Here is a 19,592-nt window from a genome sequence, read left to right on the forward strand (position 1 = left end):
TGAAACTGACAAACCTCAGTTTATGGCGGTTAAAACTGGTTCTCTGCTGCAAAGATCTTGCGGCAGCGGTGACACCACGCCTTCACGCAACAAGCAGGGAGCAGGGATTGGAGCAGAGCACAGGCAGCCTCTAAATGTGCAGGTTTTCCCCACACCAACAGGCGTGTCAGTCAAAGTGCCTCAGCGTGTCACGAGTGACACGCGTGTCATAGGTTAGCCATCACTGCACTATATTCAATTAAGTTAACTTCCCAGGACACTGAGAATGACTGCCTGAGATTCTGTTTGTTGGTTCTGACAACATTGTGGTGGTGGTGGTTTTTGATGGGAGTCTCTATAGCAAGTTGGTGTGCCAGTCTGATCAAACCGCTTTTGACTCTCTCCTGACTTCAGTTGGCTGTTCCTCCTCAAACTACTGTGTTTCTCATATAATAAGGCCGGGTCCTTTTTTTTTTTTTTTTTTTTGAGCCCCGAAAAAATGGCTAGGCCGTCTTTTCGGGGGTTGTTGAGGTAATTCCCCGTTAGGAGAATGAGCGCATACAGGGAGACGTATAGAGAGTAGTGTTGGAATAATACACACAGAGCACACAGATACACTGTACAGTAAATGTTCCTAACATTCCTAACAGGGGTGACTTAATTCCCCCCCCTTGCATCTTCGGGCAGGCGGGCGGCGACGACTTGGATGTTGACCTCGGTGTTGGTGGGGCACTTCGTATCGGGGTCAATGCAGGCAGCACCATATCCGGGTGTGCAACAAAAGTACTTCCTAATGGCAAGGCCCCCCCCACCATTCCCCCCATTTCGCATGTTTTAATATAGGCCTTAATTTGGAGGGAGGGGCTTAATTTCATTTCATGCCTATAAAACATGCTGGGACTTCCTATTGGGGGAGGCCGTATTGTTGGAGAAACAGGGTAAGATTACCTCAAAATTATGCACTGCATTCTGTCTCATTATATGTGTGTGATGCATTAATAGATACAATAAGATCAAGTGAGTTACTAATACCACTCTATAAAGCCTTAGTAAGACCACACCTAGAATACTGCATCCAGTTTTGGTCACCACACTATAAAAAAGATGTTGAAACTCTAGAAAAAGTACAAAAAAGAGCAACCAGGATGATTAGGGGACTGGAGACTAAAACATATGATGAACGGTTGCAGGAACTGGGCATGGCTAGTCTAGTGAAGAGAAGGACCAGGGGAGACTGGATAGCAGTCTTCCAATATTTGAGGGGCTGCCACAGGGAGGAGGAAGGGGGTCAAGCTATTTTCTAAAGATCCTGAAGGCCAGACAAGGAATAATGGATGGAAACTGAACAAGGAGAGATTCAACCTGAAAATAAGAAGAAACTTTCTGACAGTGAGAACAATCAACCAATGGAATAGCTTGCCTTTGGAAGTTGTGGGAACATCATCACTTGAGACTTTCAAGAAGAGATTGGACTGCCATCTGTCAGAAATGGTGTAGGGTCTCCCGCTTGACCTACAAGGTCTCTTCCAACTCTGATTATCTGTTATCACACACCACACACAGAAGCCTACATTTGCTGCAAACACTACATAACAAAGATAAACAGCTGGTGATGCGGGACGTTTAATCCAGTTGTTCAGAGGCTCGTTGGTGGCACTGTTCTACTTGGTTTTCCTTACTCAGCCAAACACTGATGGTTTTGGTGGGTTGTTAATTGTTCAATTAAACAAAGCTGAAAAGAACGGTAGATGGTCTCAGGGTAGAGCGTTGCAAGCACAGGCACTGTTATTCAAAGTTGAAAAACACATGTGATAGGGATTAAAGGAAACCAAATCAAATGCATGCACTTACTTTTAAAGGACTCCTATTCAAATCTATAAAATTCACAAAAAAAACAGGTAAAGCCCCTTTTATTCCTTCACTTTGCTTCCAAGTTCCAAATATCCTTGACTAGAGACAAAAAACTCCCACATGAGCAGTTACAAGAAGGTGAAAATCCCTTATAAACTAAAAATGCCTATAAATTATAAAGAGTAAAAACAACACAAACCACAGTGAAGCAATTAAGGGAACCAGGCAAGATAAGGGCTTGAAGACATCCACAGATATCGGAACACACACTGGGAAGGATGCCAAACTCAGAGAGGAACGACAGACTAGAGGTATTTCCATGCTTTGTTTCCAGCACTGGCCCATACACATGTCCATCCTTTTAACCAGTTCTCACAGCTGCAGCCCATGAAGAGGATCAAGGCCCTTTCCTCCCCCATAGACCATGTCATTCACGTCTCTCCCTTATCCTCTCCTCCCTGCGTGCCCTAGGATGGAGAGGGGATGGGCCTGGGTCTTCCTCTGACTGCCCGGCTGGCCTCTGCCCTTCCCCAGTCTCCTCCACAACCTCTGGAGGCACACTTCCACTCCCTGTCAGCTGTTCCTCCTCTCCCTCAGAGTCAGTCTCCACCAGGGGCATGACACATATCCCCATTTACCTGAGCAGCGGCCATGCACATCCGCATTCCCAGGGCTGGGCTGCTGGGGGTTCACAGGGGTTCGGGAGAGCCCCTAACTAAGATTCTGTGCAGTTCGGAAAAACCCCAAATTCCAGTCCTGGCTGGGCCCGCCCATCCCACCCATCCCCTCCCAGAAGACCACACACTGCCCATTTTGGATGCAGGTAAGCTCAGGGTGCATACGGAGGCTCGGGGAGGGCGAAAAACGGGTCTCCCGGAAGTTCAGGAAGGCCGGAAATGGGCCTGTTTCAGCTTTCAGAAAGCCTCCGGAGCCCAGGGAGGCCATTTTTGCCCTCCGGGAAGCTCAAGGAAAGCCTCCGGAGCCCGGGGACGGCAAAAACACCCCCCCCCCGCATGGTGCAGAAGGCCGACTAGGCCACACCCACCATGGCCACGCCCACCCTGCAACCGGGCAGAGAACCCCTTGCTAAAATTTTTGAAGCCCACTGCACATTTCATTTGTGCAAGATGCACATACACATTTGCCTCTTACTCATGTGGAACTATCCCTTTCTCCCCCACACCGGGCCGCAAACCCTGAAAAGGTTGGGGAACTCTGATTTAGACTTTTAGGTAACAGCCTAAGTGGTATGTGATTATAAAGTCATAAAATTAAGACTTTATTCTGAGAACTTTCTAAAAAAGAAAACCTCGTGAAATGGCTATGAGAAAACATTACATTCGTTCTATTGGATTGTGAAAATGTACAATGCAAAATGCAACATCCCAACAAAATCCAAGAGGATTTTTTTTTCCAGCTGATGAAAATAATACGTTCTCTAAACTAGGTCCACATTTGATATTTCTGCTTGATCTTTTCACGTCGCCAAGTGTCTAATCCTTCTCAATATAAAGATATCCCATTTATAGCATGCGTGTAAACACATAGCATGCAATACTTTTCTAAAGCTATGTTGTTTTTGTTAGGACAGAATGTTTTCTTGTAACAAAAGAACTGGGCTGTCCTATCTAAATAACTTTGATTCCAAGGTAAAATCAGAGGAAGACAAGTCTTTTTGCAAACTCAGCCGTGTCTTATGTGACTATTTCTCTGGAGGAGAGAGGATTGAGACAGAGAGAGTGACTGACAGGAACTTTTTTTACTCTTCAGATTGGTTAATAGGTGGCTACTAATTATGTATATATTAGGGTTGTGATAGGATTACGTGACAATTTATTTATATCCTGTTAACTCCCACGTATTGTTGAACTAATTGGATTACACCACAGGGGTTAGATTTTTAGGATTGGTTTCATTTAATTTAATATATTTTGGTTGATTCCAGACCGGGGAACAGTAGCAAAAATACCAGTCATATATGACTGCAGCTATCCTGTCTTTCCTGCCTTAATGAAAAAAAAATGAAGGATGGAAAGAACCTAGGAGGGTTATCAGTGAAAGTTATCTGGATCCTCCATAATATTCTCTGAATAAGGCTAAATGATTGTACCATGAAAGTTCTGTTGGGTTATTTTCTCACCCATCCATTAAGAAATTGCCACTTCTGCCAGACAGACATTAAAAGATTTCTTCATTGTAATTATCAGGTTTTGATTATCGAATGTTTTTCAATCCAAACAGTCTCTTGTGCGTATGATCGAGTACAGTAGAGTTGAGTGAGTATTCAGCAGATTCTGACCAATTCTGGAGAACTAGTAGCAGAAGTTTTGAGTAGTTCAGAAAACCGGCAAATACCACCTCTGACTGGCCCCACCCCCATCTCTTCTCTGCCTCCCGAGTCCCAGCTGATTGGCTGGGTCTTCTTTTGTTGCCCTGCACAGGAGAACGGAGCTGGAAAGCAGGTTAGTGGGGTGGGGAGGGAATGGGGATTTTAGTATCCTTCCCCTGCCATGTCCACCAAGCCACACCCACCAAGCCATGCCACGCCCACCAAGCCACACCCACAGAAACAGTAGCAAAAATATTTGAACCCTACCACTGGAGTACAATCAGGATCAAACTCCTGGCAGTGAGCAGTGACTTAGCTTGCAGTACTGCACTCTAACCACTGCGCCACCACCACTCTTAAGTGAGGTGCGCGTTGCTATTTGCAAGCTAAAAGGCATAGTAGGATCAATGAGTACAGGTACTCTTTGACTTACAACTGTTCATTTAGGGACCGTTTGAAGATCCAACAGCATCCAACCAAGTGACAGGACTATTTTTCAATACTTACAGCTATTTTTCACACCCATTTTTCACACTCACCCACCACTGAAGCATCTCCATGGTCACATGATCGTGATTCGGACGCTTGACCACTGACTCATATTTATGATGGTTGCAGTGTCCTGGGGTCATGAGATCCTCCTTTTGTGACCTTCTGACACAGCAGAGTCAATGGGGAAGTCAGATTTGCTTAACGACCGGGTTACCCAGTTACTAATTTAACAACGATGGTGATCCACTTAACAACTGTGGCAAGAAAGGTTGTAAAATGGGATAAAACTCACTTAACAAATGTCTCATTTAGCAACAGAAATTTTGGGCTCAATTCTGCTGGTACGTTGAGGACTACCTGCATATAGATATATTTTAAGAGGAGGTAGTGCTTCCTTCTTGCAAAGAGCACTCCATTTTATACCTGAGAAAATATTATTATTATATACCAATTAGTTTTTATATACAATTATTATATACAATTAGTGTTATATACCACCTTTATTTTATATAGCACTTAGCAATAGCACTTAGACTTACATACCGCCTCACAGTGCTTTACAGCCCTCTCTAAGCAGTTTAGAGAGTCAACCTATCACTCGCCAACAATCTGGGCCCTCATTTTACTGACCTCGGAAGGATGGAAGGCTGAGTCAACCTTGAGCCAGTCAGGATTGAACTCCTGGCAGTCAGCAGAGTCAGCCTGCAATACTGTATTCTAACCACTGAACCACCACGGTGAGAGAGAAACAGAGATGTAGATAGATAGTGTTGTGAATCAATAAAAATTACTAGCATAAATGCAAATCAGGGTTTGGAAACCTGCATACCTGATTGGCCCTTATACAACAACTAGGGATTGGTCCATTGCTAGTCCCTGATTGGCCACTATTTGGACACTTCTCATTGGTTATAAGTTTGAACTTGTTGCACATGTCATTGGTTAATAAGGTAGCAGATAACCCTATAAAAGGGTTGCTGTTACCCATAGCCTTGCTCTGTTCTATTCTATTGTTATTATTAAAGAGTTGAAGTCACTGTCAGATGTCTGGTCTCCATTATTCCCCAAACTTAACACTGGCGACGAGGGTGGGATTCGGAGACCGATGAGCTGACTGATCTACAGAGCAACTAACAGAGCACGTGGTCGAACACGCACCATCAACGGCAACATGGCCAGCGGTGCCGTACCACCCGCTCCATTCAACCCAGAGACCGAAGACTGGGAGGCATACATGGATCGGTTCCAGATGTTTCTGGAGACCAACAATTTGAAAGATGCAACAACCGGCAAAAAAAGAGCTATCTTTCTAACTCACTGCGGGCCTACCGTGTTTAAAATGGCAAAATCACTTGCCAAGCCTGCAGAGGTAAAAGAGATGGACTGGGACGTCCTCGAGCCTTTACTACGGGCTCACTACGCGCCCACCGTGCCAACCTTAGTCAGAAGACATGAATATTACCAGAGGGACCAGCGGAAGGGCGAAAGCCTTGCCAATTACATCGCGGACCTCCGCAACCTTGGAGGCCTCTGCGGATTCACCGACTTAGAAGAAGCCCTCCGGGACCGCCTGGTTCTGGGCCTAGAAGACGGCACAATCCAGAGCAAAATTTTGGCTAAGGGGGACATCAGCCTCAACGATGCCCTTAAAGAAGCCGCGGCAGCGGAGGCGACCAAGAAGTCGGCAGCCCGAATGCGCCGCACCAACGCACCGCTACGTAAACTCGCCAATGATACCTCGCCTCGCTCAGAGAGACACCCGGTATCGACTCACCACGAAGACCTAGAATCCCCATCCGAAAGCGATGAGGAAGAGGTCAACCGACTCCGAACGGAACGAGACCAGTTCACGCAACCCTCTTTCCGACCGTGTGCAGGATGTGGGGCGAATCACCCACGATCCAGCTGCAAATTCCTCGACGCACTCTGCCGAAATTGCAGGAGACGAGGTCACATCGCAAAGGTTTGCAGAAGCAAACAAAACTCCAAACCCCGACAGGCCGAATGCCAATCTTCAGGATTCTTCGGCACACACCGAGAAAAGCTGAACCACCAATGGGGAAACCACTCCTACAGAAACAAGCCATCCACCACTTCCACCAGGCGTGAAGAAACCAGACAGGAGGAGACCCACCAAACAATCACCATAGGCCACGCTACATCCCTTGATGCCGGGAAAATCCGAGTAAAGGTCGCCATCGAAAACAAACCTTGCGTGATGGAGGTAGACTCGGGATCTTCCCTCTCGATGGTGTTGTGGAAAATGCTCCAACAGCTCATTCCAACGATTCGCCGCCAAGACCTTAACTCTCAAAGGGTTATACTCAAAGATTATCAGGGCAACCGAATTCCCGTCGTCGGGTCCCGCAGATTCCAGGTCTCTTTCAAGGACCGTACCATCGCTCTACCACTGACTGTCGTGGACCGCGACAGGCCTAGTCTTTTAGGCCTTCAATGGTTCAGGCCGCTCGGAATCACTGTAGCCGGAGTCCACCGAGCTGAGAGCAGCGATTGGGAGGAGGCACTCGTGCAAGAATTCCAAGACGTTTTTGCGAACGGACTAGGCAAGTACAAGGGGACCCCGATCTCGTTTAACTTGAACCCTGACATAGCACCCATCCGCCTTAAGCCACGTCGGGTGCCATTCGCTAATAGCGCAGGGCGTGCTGGAACCCACCGACCACGCCCGCTGGGAAACCCCTATAGTGACGCCTATCAAGCCTGATGGGTCACTAAGAATTTGCGGAGACTACCGGGCCACCTTAAACCACGCACTACAGCAGAGTGCATATCCAGTGCCGGTAGTGCAACACTTGCTCCATTCCCTGGGTGGCGGGAAAGTTTTCGCTAAACTAGATCTAGCCCAGGCGTATCAGCAATTGCCTGTAGATCCTACCATGGCAGAAGCGCAAACTATCGTAACGCATAGGGCGCATTTAAATGCAACGGCTCCAGTTCGGGTAAGCGTTGCCCCGGAATCTTTCAGAGTTTAATGGAAAGGTTGTTACAAGGGATCAGAGGGGTCGTACCATATTTCAACGATGTACTCATCGCCGCCCCTAACAAAGACATCCTAGAAAAACGACTCAGAGAGGTCTTACGAAGATTCCAAAACGCAGGCCTCAGAGTTAAAAAAGATAAATGCCAGTTATGTACCGAAAAAGTAGAATTTTTGGGATACCTCCTGGACAGCCAAGGAATCCATCCCACCGAAGACAAATTAAGGGCGATTAAAAAGGCCCCCACTCCAAGGAACAAGGCAGACCTACAGGCGTTCCTTGGACTTATCAATTTCTATAATGTCTTTTTACCCCACAAAGCAACGGTAGCAGAACCATTGCATAGACTATTAGACAAAAAAGCAACGTGGATTTGGGGACAACGGGAACAATGTGCTTTCCAACAAGTAAAGAAATTGCTAACTTCTGACTCTGTACTTATGCAGTACAACGAGACTCTTCCGCTCACTATCACGTGTGACGCATCACCTTTTGGGGTTGGGGCAATTCTGGCCCACGTGTTGCCAAATGGAGCGGAAGCCCCCATCGCGTTCTTTTCGCAAACCCTAGCTAAAGCTGAAAGAAATTATAGTCAGCTGGACAAAGAAGCTTTAGCTATTGTGGCTGCAGTTAAAAGATTTCATGAATATGTTTATGGCCGTTCGTTCACGATAATTACTGACCATAAACCGCTACTGGGGATCATTGCGGGTAATAAACCAACCCCGTATATATTGTCCCCCAGAATGACCCGTTGGTCTGAATTCTTGGCGGCCTACAACTACACCTTGCAACATCGCCCGGGGAAGTCAATTCTCCACGCTGATGCATTGAGCAGAACACCGCTCCCAGACTCTGTTGTAGATCCAGCCCCAACCATCTCAACACTACAGATCGAAGCTCTACATGCACCACCCTTGACGGCTAGAGACATTGCCTTTGAAACGAAAGGTGACCCAGTTCTGCAACACATCCTACGCTGGGTTGAACGGGGGTGGCCGACGGACCAAATAGCACCGGAATGAGCGCCTTTCAAAGCCCGCCAAACCGAACTGTTTTCCCAGAAAGGCTGTATCTTGTGAGGCGATCGAGTCGTAATCCCTGGCAAATTGCAACAAACTGTTTTGGCGGTTTTGCATGAAGGACATCCGGGTATCGTGCGGATGAAAGCACTCGCACGCAGCTACGCTTGGTGGCCGGGAATCGACAAAAGAATCGAGGCCTGGGTCGCTTCTTGTCAACGTTGCCAGGACGTCAGCAACGCCCCGCCTAAAGCAAGCCCAACAGAATGGGAAATTCCGAGGGGACCTTGGTCCCGTATTCATATTGACTTTGCGGGACCTACCAAAGGCCACACATTCCTTATTACTGTCGACGCCTATTCAAACTGGCTCGAGATCCATTGAATGAACACAACTACAACGGACTCAGTTATCAATAAATTAAACAGACTATTTGCCACACACGGGTTTCCGGACGTGTTGGTCTCGGACAACGGCCCACAATTTACTGCATTACCCTTTGAACAATATCTTGCTGATCGGGGCATCCGCCATGCACTAACCTCGCCCGCGCACCCTGCGGCGAATGGACGTGCAGAACGCATGGTACAATTTGTAAAAAAGACCCTTCACAAAATGGAATTTGGCAACATCGACGACAAAATCAATCGAATTCTCTTGTTGCAGCACATCACGCCCCACAGCGTGACCAACAAAACGCCTGCTAAACTTCTCATGGGGCGGAAACTACGATCGCACCTTGACCGGCTCCACCCCGCATTCGCACCGGAAAAGCCCTTCGGCTCCAGCAGCAAATGCCGGGAATTTAAGGTAGGCGATTTAATCTTTGCCAAAAACTTTTCCGGTGACCCGTTATGGATACCCGCAACCGTTACCCACCTTACCGGGCCGAGATCTTACCGCCTGCTAACGGACGATGGGAGGGTGTGGAAATGCCACATAGACCAACTCCGATCAAGACTACCACCCAGCGCCCATGACTCCCCGGGTTCACCAACTCAAGGGGGAAGAAATATCGAGGAAATTGACTTTGATATGACAAATAGCAGGCCAACGGAAACCCTACGCCCAGCGAAACACCGAACGTGAAGCGGGAGGGAGTTGAATTTTTCAGGGAACTTTAACACGGGAAACCGAACTGCAAAACCCTCAAGAAACACGGAGTAGCGGAGACAACCACAGTGAAAGCAGCACGGAATCACCGTGCAGCGAAACAGAAATTAATAAAGACCATTCAAACGCTCCACCGGAACCGGACCTTAGACCAAAACCGGTGGAGCCACGGAAATCATCCAGACAGACCAAACGGCCTGTCTATCTTGAGGATTTTATTACAGCTCCCCTCAAATGGAACCCAAGGGGGAGGGGTGTTGTGAATCAATAAAAGTTACTAGCATAAATGCAAATCAGGGTTTGGAAACCTGCATACCTGATTGGCCCTTATACAACAACTAGGGATTGGTCCATTGCTAGTCCCTGATTGGCCACTATTTGGACACTTCTCATTGGTTATAAGTTTGAACTTGTTGCACATGTCATTGGTTAATAAGGTAGCAGATAACCCTATAAAAGGGTTGCTGTTACCCATAGCCTTGCTCTGTTCTATTCTATTGTTATTATTAAAGAGTTGAAGTCACTGTCAGTTTCTGGTCTCCATTATTCCCCAAACTTAACAGATAGAGGGGTACTCGATAGAGAGAGGTATGATAGAGATAAATAGTAATAGCACTTAGACTTATATACCGCTTCACAGTGCTTTTACAGCCTTCTCTAAGCAGTTTACAAAGTCAGCCTCTTGCCCCCAACAATCTGGGTCCTCATTTTACCCACCTCAGAAGGAGGGAAGGCTGAGTCAACCTTGAGCCTGGTGGGATTCGAACTGCCAAACTGCTGGCAGCCAGCAGTCAGCAGAAGTAGCCTGCAGTACTGCATTCTAACCACTGCGCCACCGCGGCTATAACTGAAAGCAGCATTCATAATGACTATTTTCCTCACTGCAACATTCCTGCAAGGAGAGAGAGAGAGAGAGAGAGAGAGAGAGCCTTGTCACCCATTGGCTTTCATGCCTAAGGGAGGCTTTGGGGGGGGGCTTTCTTTAATTACTATTTATGATAAAGATAAGAGCTCTTGCTCTTCTAAAGTAAGCCTTAAATTTTACTAAAGATGCTACTTGACATCCAGTTCTGTTGGCAGTATTATTTCTTCCAGGCGGTGTGGCTTTGTCTGTGTCCAGATATTTCTAGCTTACAGGCCTAGAATTATCAGTCAGTCCCCATTCAAGTATAAAATCACAATTAACCTTGTTGAGTTTCCCAAGTCAGCCGAGATCAACTGCCAGAGTCACAATTGCCTCAGGCCGTAACAGTGAATCTTGTCTAGAAATTCAACCAAGTGAGCAGAGGAAAAATCAAGGGCAAACCACAGATAGATATGTTGTTCTTATTGTTAACCCAAAGCTTAGTGATGAAGATTAGCGTAACAATAACAGCCTTTGGGTTTAAAGCTCACACCTCTTTTGCCTGCCTGAAAGTGGAATTGGAGTTCTTTGCAATCTCGAAAGAAAAAGATACTTGAATTGTTAGATCGCGGGAAAAGAGAGACTCGAAACCAGCGTGACAGTTCAGCTCTTTATTTCCATGCATAGATCTGTACAAGATCTTGGAGCCGCGGCAGCCCTTCATATAGGGATTGCTCGCGGCTTGCCGACCAATGACAGGTCTTTGAATCTCCCGTGATCGGCTTGGCCAATCGCGGTTGATTCTTAGCGGCCCAATCACTGCCGTTTAGTGGACCAATCGCAATGCAGTTTGTGTGGACCAATCAGAAGTTAGCATTTGGAGTATGTTAATACAGAACATGCATCATGTTTTAATAATGGCCCTGTCTGCTTCCATCTTTGACAGCTTCAGCCAATATAGCTGGGTGGTGCCTTTAATTCACCCCATTTATTAAAATTAAAAGAGAACAGGAAAAGTATGTGATTCTATCTGCAACTTCATCATTGCAAAGTAGATCTTTGAAAAGCCATGGTGGCACACTGGTGAGAATGAAGTATTGCAGGCTGACTCTGCCCACAGCCAGGAGTTTGATTTTGAATGGCTTGAGGTTGTCTCAGCCTTCCATCCTTCCGAGGTCAGTAAAATGAGGACCCAGATTGTTGAGGGCAATATGCTGACTCTGTAAACCGCTTAGAGCTGTAAAAAGCACTGTGAAGCAGTATATATAAGTCTAAGTGCTATTGCTATCGCTTTTCTTCCAACTCTTAGGATCCTTTTGTTCCCATAAAAGAGGAAAATCGAAGGATCAGGTTTGGACCATGTTTATTTATAACACTGACTGCCATCAAATGACAAGATGGAGTATATGCTGTTCTAGATATGGTTATCTAGATAGATATGGTTCTTCTTCCTGTTCTTGATTTGATGAAAACCAACTGAAAACCAGCTATCAAAGTCATGTAAGATAATTAAGGCTGTGAACTGAAAAATATCTATTTCTCAAGCATGCACTAGAAAAGGGAATGCAATTCAGATTTTTTTTCAGATAGATTTAAGGTTCAAAGTTCAAGTGGTTTATGGGGGAAAGTACCCTACTTGAAAACCTGACTTGGTCTCAAGTCAAGACAAACCATGCCTTCCATTCCCCATCATCCAGTCAGAGCTGAAGAAGCTTTTTGGATGAGAAGCGAAACTTCTTCAAAGAAAAACCAGAAAAACCAGTTGCCTCTTGAAAAAAGCACCTTTGGGTCAGGGAAAACAGTTCTGAGACAAATGGATTGGTAGCTGACTCAGTTTCCTATGTTCTTGTTCACCCAAGCAAGTTCTATTAGAGAGTCATCCAGGAATATGTGATTATGGACTATGCATCAGGAGCACATGGTATGTAACCAGTGAGATTGGTTGAGACGTGGAACCATGAGGCTTCTTGTAACAATACTTAGAAGTCTGTAGATTATAGCTGTGAAGCACTTTTAATTAAAAGATAATATGATGATTGCTGTACAGTTAAAATATGTTGCCAATAATCACATGCCTTGAATGATATAACCAAGCTACTAAAGAGTATTGAAGGATTGTGTCATAGGACTTCTAAACACTGGCCATAGCTTTTTATCATTGTTGATGGTGTAACCCTTACAGTTTCTCACCTATGTGGCAAATGAGAATCAGCCTTAGCCACATAAGAACAGAATTAATTTAAAAAATTGCAGTGCTATTTGTGTAGCATCTTGTTTGCATTTTGTGTTAGAAAATGATTTGTGGATTTTTGAGAGAGAATCCATCTGCATCTTTCTGGAATAGATTATGGACAAAAACTGCCTGGGTATAGCTTTTATTTCATTAACTTCTGAGTAAATGTGCCTAGGATAAGCTCATTGAAGCACTAAGGTCTAAAAAAAACCCCAAACCTCTTAATGACTTGGGAAGGGAGGGAAGACAAACTGTTTGGTTGCAGGATTATATGTTAGCCATTTTAGAAGGCTAGCAAGAAAGACTAGCAAGAAATGAGGTCTCCTGGCTTTCCATTCTTCCTAATATTAAAAAGTCAAATAGGGCAGCATTATTTTAATGTGCATTAAAAATGTGCACAGCAATATTTTTGTGTGGACAAAAACTCCACACAAAATCGGACTAATTCCAGCTTCTTTTACTAGGACGGGAGACTTTCTACTAGGCAGTGTAGGAAGTTAGCACCCACCCCTCTCCTAGGAAAATGAAATATTTTAGGATATACTAAAAAGGCAGAATATTTCCCCTAAAAGGAGAAGTAGAAACTCAGAAGCAGAAGCTCACCCCCACCTTTGTTAATGGGTGGGCTATTAAGGCCTGGGCCATAGTATTCTAACAGATAACAGATAATAGATAACAGATAATCAGAGTTGGAAGGGACCTTGTAGGTCATCTAGTCCAACCCCGAGACCCTACACCATTTCTGACAAATGGCAGTCCAATCTCTCCTTGAAAGCCTCAAGTAATGGCGCTCCCACAACTTCCAAGGGCAACTTCTGTTCCATTGGTTGATTGTTCTCACTGTCAGAAAGTTTCTCCTTATCTCCAGGTTAAATCTCTCCTTGTTCAGTTTCCATCCATTATTCCTTGTCTGGCCTACAGGCGCTTTAGAAAATAGCTTGACCCCTTCTTCCTCTCTGTGGCACCCCCTCAAATATTGGAAGACCGCTATCATGTCTCTCCTGGTCCTTCTCTTTACTAGACGAGCTAAGCCCAGTTCCTGCAAGCGTTTGTTGTATGTTTTAGCCTCCAGTCCCCTAATCATCCTGGTTGATCTTCTCTGTACTGTTTCTAGAGTCTCAACATCTTTTTTATAATGTGGTGAACAAAACTGGATGCAGTACTCTAGGTGTGGTCTTACTAAGGCTTTATAGAGTGGTATTAGTACTTCCCTTGATCTTGATTGTATCCCTCTGTTAATACAATTTAGGATTGCATTGGCTTTTTTGGCTGCTGCTGCACACTGCTGGCTCCTATTTAGCTGGTTGTCCACTAAGACTCCAAGTTCCCTCTCACAGTTGCTGCTATTGAGCCTGGTTTCACCCAATCTATATGTGTACTTCTGGTTTTTCTTGCCTAAGTGTAGGACTTTACTTTTCTCTACATTGAAATTCATTTTGTTAGATACGGCCCAGTGTTCTAGTCTGTCAAGATCCATCTGGATCTTGAGCCTATCTTCTTGGGTGTTAGCTGTTCCTGCCAGCTTAGTATCATCTGCAAATTTGGTAAGTTCCCCTTCTATTCCTTCATCTAAGTTGTTAATGAAGATATTGAAGAGTACTGGGCCTAAGACGGAACCTTGTGGCACCCCACTGCTTACTTCCCTCCATGTAGACTTAGACCCATTAAGGACTACTCATTGAGTACGGTTTGCCAGCCAGTTGCGAGTCCAACTAGTGGTGGTGCTATCTATTCCACTTTTTTCTTGCTTACTAAGAAGTAGGTTGTGGTCGACTTTGTCGAATGCCTTGCTGAAATCTAAATATATTATGTCCACAGTATTTTGCTGGTCTACTAATTTAGTCACTGTGCTGAAGAATGAAATAAGATTGGTTTGGCATAACAAAGGCCTCCATCCATCTTACCACCTGGCCTGGGAAGATTGCATCAGCCAGCACTCAGATGAAGCCACGTGGTCCAGCTGAGACCCCTGCCCCTGGGAATCTGAGAACCAATGGGATACATTTCTTACACAGGAACAGAAAACACTTAAGGATATAAAACAGAGGCTATAAAACCAAGGGATTCTCAGTATCTCTTCCCCTTTCGCTCAGGAGCTCCAAGGCATGTGGTCCTGCTGTCCACCATTAAACCTTCTTTTCAAGCAACTTCCATGAATCCACTGTCTTTTTCCCCACTTGGAATTGAACCCAGAAGGATGTTTCTTCCAACAGCTGCATACCTATTTCCTATGCCATTATCCTTGCTGAGTCCCAACAAAGCTTCCCATTTTTTAGATTGCAGAGGAGAAATCTGTGGCAGCTGTGAGAGAAGGATTTTATCAACAGCAGGAACACCTCATGAACTTCCTGGATCCTTAGCTATCCTTGCAGCTGGGAAGCCATTGTAGTATAAGGGGTAAACTTGGTCCAGGCACTTAAAATATTGAGTAGTGGAAGAGTTCCATAAATATCTTAAAAGTAGAGCTACTATACAGGGGCTGCAATAGTCTGGACAAACACTAGGATGGCTTGTCTAGATGGCAAAGGTCTATTTGCTGTTATCTCTGGGGTCGTCTGGGTTGCAGCCTAGATACAATAGCTCCGTCCATGCCTTTTTGTTTTATTCTTTGTGAAAACAAAGGCAGTGAAATAAGGACAGGGCTGGAATATGGCTGCTGCCAAGTTCAGGGCTTCCTGACTAGAAGCTGGAAGAAGTGGTCCACTCAGAGGGCCTTGCAAGCGATGGCAGCAAGGAGGATGTTTGTGGATAAAGAATGTTTCTGAGACTTGGGGTGGGCTGGGGACCGAAGTCAATAGATGCATAGAGATAACAGAATTACAGAGTTGGCAGGGACCTTGGAGGTCATCCAGTCCAGGGGTAGCCAACCTTTTGGAGCTCAGAGACCACCAAACTCATAATTTTAAATCCTGTGGACCAGAGACCCTGGGAAAATCCCCCCAAAAAGTCTGCAGGAAAATTACCCGCCCCATTTTCCTACCGATCAATCATTCTTTATTTGGGATCGCAGGATACTGTCTCCAGCTCTGTTCTCAGGGGGGAGAGAGAGAGAGAGAGAGAGAGAGAGAGACTTTAGGCTTCATGCAAGGAAAGCAGCAGAAGCAGCAGAAGTCTTTCTTTCTCCCAAATCCCGCCAGAAATGAGTCTTTGTGAGACTTTTCATGCCAGCACAGCCTCTTGGCGCAGGATGCCTTGCAGGGTCCCAAAGACTCGTTTCTGGCAGAGTTTGGGGGAGAAAGAAAGAAAGACTTTTGTTGCTTTCCTTGCGTGCAGCCAAAAGTAGAAGAAGAAAGAAGTGGAAAGAAGTAGCCCGGTGGCCAGGCCATGCACATGGGGCGAGTGGGGCAAGTGCCCCCCTCTGCCCTTTCCCCCCTCCTCTCACTACCTCGTGTTGTTTGCAATGCAAGAGACACAAGCCCTGTATTCCCACGGGCCATGTGGGCGGCGCGGCCTTGTGTTCCCGCGCAGCCTGGATTAATTGCTTTGGGGGGGGGTGCTTTGGGGGTGACATTTCTCTGCAGACCACCAAAATTTTCTCGTGGACCACCAGTGGTCCCCGGCCCGCTGTTTGGTGACCACTGTTCTAATCCAACCCCTGTCAAGCAGGAAACCCTATACCATTTCAGACAAAATGGTTGTCCAGTCTCTTCTTAAAAAAACAAATTCTAGTGTTGGAGCATTCACAACTTCTGGAGGCAAGTTGTTCCACTGGTTAATTGTTCTCACTGTCAAGAAATTTCTCCTTAGTTCCAAGTTGCTTCTCTCCTAGTTTCCACCCATTGCTTCTCGTCCTGCCTTCAGATGCTTTGGAGAATAGCTTGACCTATTCTCTAAATTTTGCATAATTTTTACTCTCCCAAAGTCTTCCCTGGGATTTTTCAGAAACAAGGGTTGAGGGAAGATATTGTGAAATTTGTGTTCATTGTGTAGATACGTTTATAGGTCTTCCATGGGGCAGAGATAAGGAAAAAAATGAGCTGCTCCTTTGGAAGAAAAAGTGGTTCTTTGGCTGCTGTATTTCTGCACATCTGTTGCAGTTGGCTTTCTTAACCTGTTGGATAGGATGTTTTAAACAAAAAGGTTGCAATTTTATAATGCTGGGTTGGGTTGGGTTCAGCTGGAACTGAAAGGGGGGGGAAAAAACCTCTTGTAAGACACAATGAGTTCACTTTGAAAGGAGGATGGGCCTCATTTTATCTGCTGGAGGACTTAGTTGCCTGCAGACCTGATAGTTCACTTTAAAACTCCTCCCAGCTCTGATGGAGTCACAGGAAAAATATTGCAGACTCCAGTTGTCCAAAGAAGCATTTGTCAGAGCTTGCCAGGGTCAGGTCAGTGGTGTATCACATGACAGTCTTACCACAGTCAATTCTGTTGTGGTGTATGGAGCTAATCCCATTTTCTGAGTTTGCATAATATCTTGCACCAATCAATGTACCACAAAGACTGACTTCTCACAACACTCAGCCCTAAAATATGGCTGGCTAGCTTGTATTATTCGGATTTAGTCCATCTTTGTATCTCCTCCATCCCAGGGGGAAAGTCTTCTGGTTTATTCCTCTTTGCTCTACATCTGAACTTGGCACCTTTCCTCATTTTGCATCAGCTTGTCTTTTTAATAAGTGTACTTTCCTGTAACTTTCAGTCCAAGAAGCAACCATTATCACTGGAAATGTTGATGACACAGATTTGTGTACATTAACTGTTTTTTAAAAAAACCTATTAGTTGTAGAATGTACTCTAAAATCTATAATGCTGTATTTTGCCTATTTATTTATGCTTCTTAACTTCCCATTGGATACGTTTAGATCAATATCACTCTAAGTGAACATTCTCTCCTGATTTATCCTCCTGGCTGAAGAGAAAGGAAAAAAAGTACAAAGAAAAGGGGGAAAAGAGAAGAGAGAGAAAAGTCAGAATATAATAAAGAAACATAAATGTGTAAAGAAGTTACTTCTAACCATTATCACACACAAAAACTATAAACAATATATACAATATAGTGATTCTTCATCCCCTCTAAGATTACAATTATCTCTTTACCCCATATCCCACCTGTTATCTTTAGGCAAATCCATAAGACATCTTTTCAGGCCTTTCCATAAAGAATTGCCAGAACCAACAACATATCTTGTTTTAACCTTGATCAAATAAACCAGCTTTATATTCCTTCCTTTTATTTCTAAGGGCCTTAATTTTTAGTTCATTCAAGTAGTGTCATAGAATTTGAATTTTCTTTCTTGTTCTTCTTTATCCTATTACACAGACTTCTTTAAGTTTTAACAAGCCTCTTTTTTAAAAAAAAATCCTTTTAAAAATGTCCTGATAATTTTCTTGGTTTACCATTTGTATTTCCCTTTTGATTTTTAAAATGTCAGCCTATTTCTTTTGTATATCCATTGATACATCCTTTCCAAGTCATTTTTTTGCCTGTTATTTGTAGATCCACTTTCAGTATCGTCTCTATCTTTAGAAGTGAACATACTGTAACTTGGGTTTGAATCAAGGAACCCAGATTTCTATCTTGTCAGATATATTTTGTTCCATATCTGTCATTTTTTTTAAAAAAAATAGATCTATCTCCCATAAGAAACGGTTTGTTCTTTATAATTAATCCCAAAATCCCAAAATGTCTATGTTCCAAATTTTTCTGGACCTTTAGTCCATGTATGACTTTCTAAGACCAAAATCTTATTTAACTTTTTGCTGATTATTTAAAATTATTTACGTTCTAAAGCTTTTGATTAGATTTTTCTTTCATTCAAGGCCAATTCATTTTTCAATGTCGGTGTAACTTTGAACGGTCACTAAATGAAGTGTTATAAGTCAAAGACTACCTGCACAGTAGGAAAGTGAGTAAGTTGTTCTGTTCCCTGCTCTCCTCATCCACCCACTCGGATGCTTTTTCCCTTCCCCGGTGTTCTATTGCTTTTTAAAATTTCTCTTTGTGGTTTATAGTTTGATAAACTAATAAGAATGTAGTATTAAAAATGAATGAAAGGAAATCGGATTTTACTACTTCTTTGGCTTTTATATTTATTTATTTATTTATGTCAATTGCTTAGGAGATAATAGGTATAAGTAAAAATATAGTTATGAATACATGGATACATACAAGAAAAATAAAAAAATAAAAGAAACAATAGGACAGGGACGGTAGGCACATTGGTGTGCTTATGCACGCCCCCTAGAGACCTCTTAGGAAAGGGGTGAGTTCAATAGTAGACAGTCTAAGGTTAAAGTTTTTGGGGTTTGGGGAAGAAACCACAGAGTCAGGTAGAGTATTCACAGCTCATGAATGCGATCACTATCAGTACCTCATTTCCAGAGGCAGATGGCAGATAACAGATAATCAGAGTTGGAAGGGACCTTGTAGGTCATCTAGTCCAACCCCCTGCCCAAGCGGTACACCCTGAACCATTTCTGACAAATGGCAGTCCAATCTCTTCTTGAAAGCCTCAAGTGATGACACTCCCATAACTTCCGAGGGCAACTTCTGTTCCATTGGTTGATTGTTCTCACTGTTAAGAAAGTTTCTCCTTGTTTCCAGGTTAAATCTCTCCTTGTTCAGTTTCCATCCATTATTCCTTGTCTGGCCTACAGGTGCTTTAGAAAATAGCTTGACCCCTTCCTCTCTGTGGCAGCCCCTCAAATATTGGAAGACCTCTATCATGTCTCCCCTGGTCTGTCTCTTTACTAGACTAGCCAAGCCCAGTTCCTGCAACCGTTC

The 19,592-nt window shown here is 44.4% G+C and overlaps 1 protein-coding gene across 7 annotated transcripts in view; it reads left to right on the forward strand.

Annotated features, from left to right (window-relative positions):
- Positions 1-19,592, forward strand: part of LNX1 (ligand of numb-protein X 1) — a 163,418-nt gene that overhangs the window by 41,302 nt on the left and 102,524 nt on the right. The gene's annotated exons all lie outside the window — the stretch shown is intronic.

Source organism: Notechis scutatus, chromosome 4 (genome assembly GCF_049901735.1).
Source record: "Notechis scutatus isolate UNSWTSFEM ecotype Mainland chromosome 4, rNotScu1.2, whole genome shotgun sequence".
NCBI classification, from domain to species: Eukaryota; Metazoa; Chordata; class Lepidosauria; order Squamata; family Elapidae; genus Notechis; species Notechis scutatus.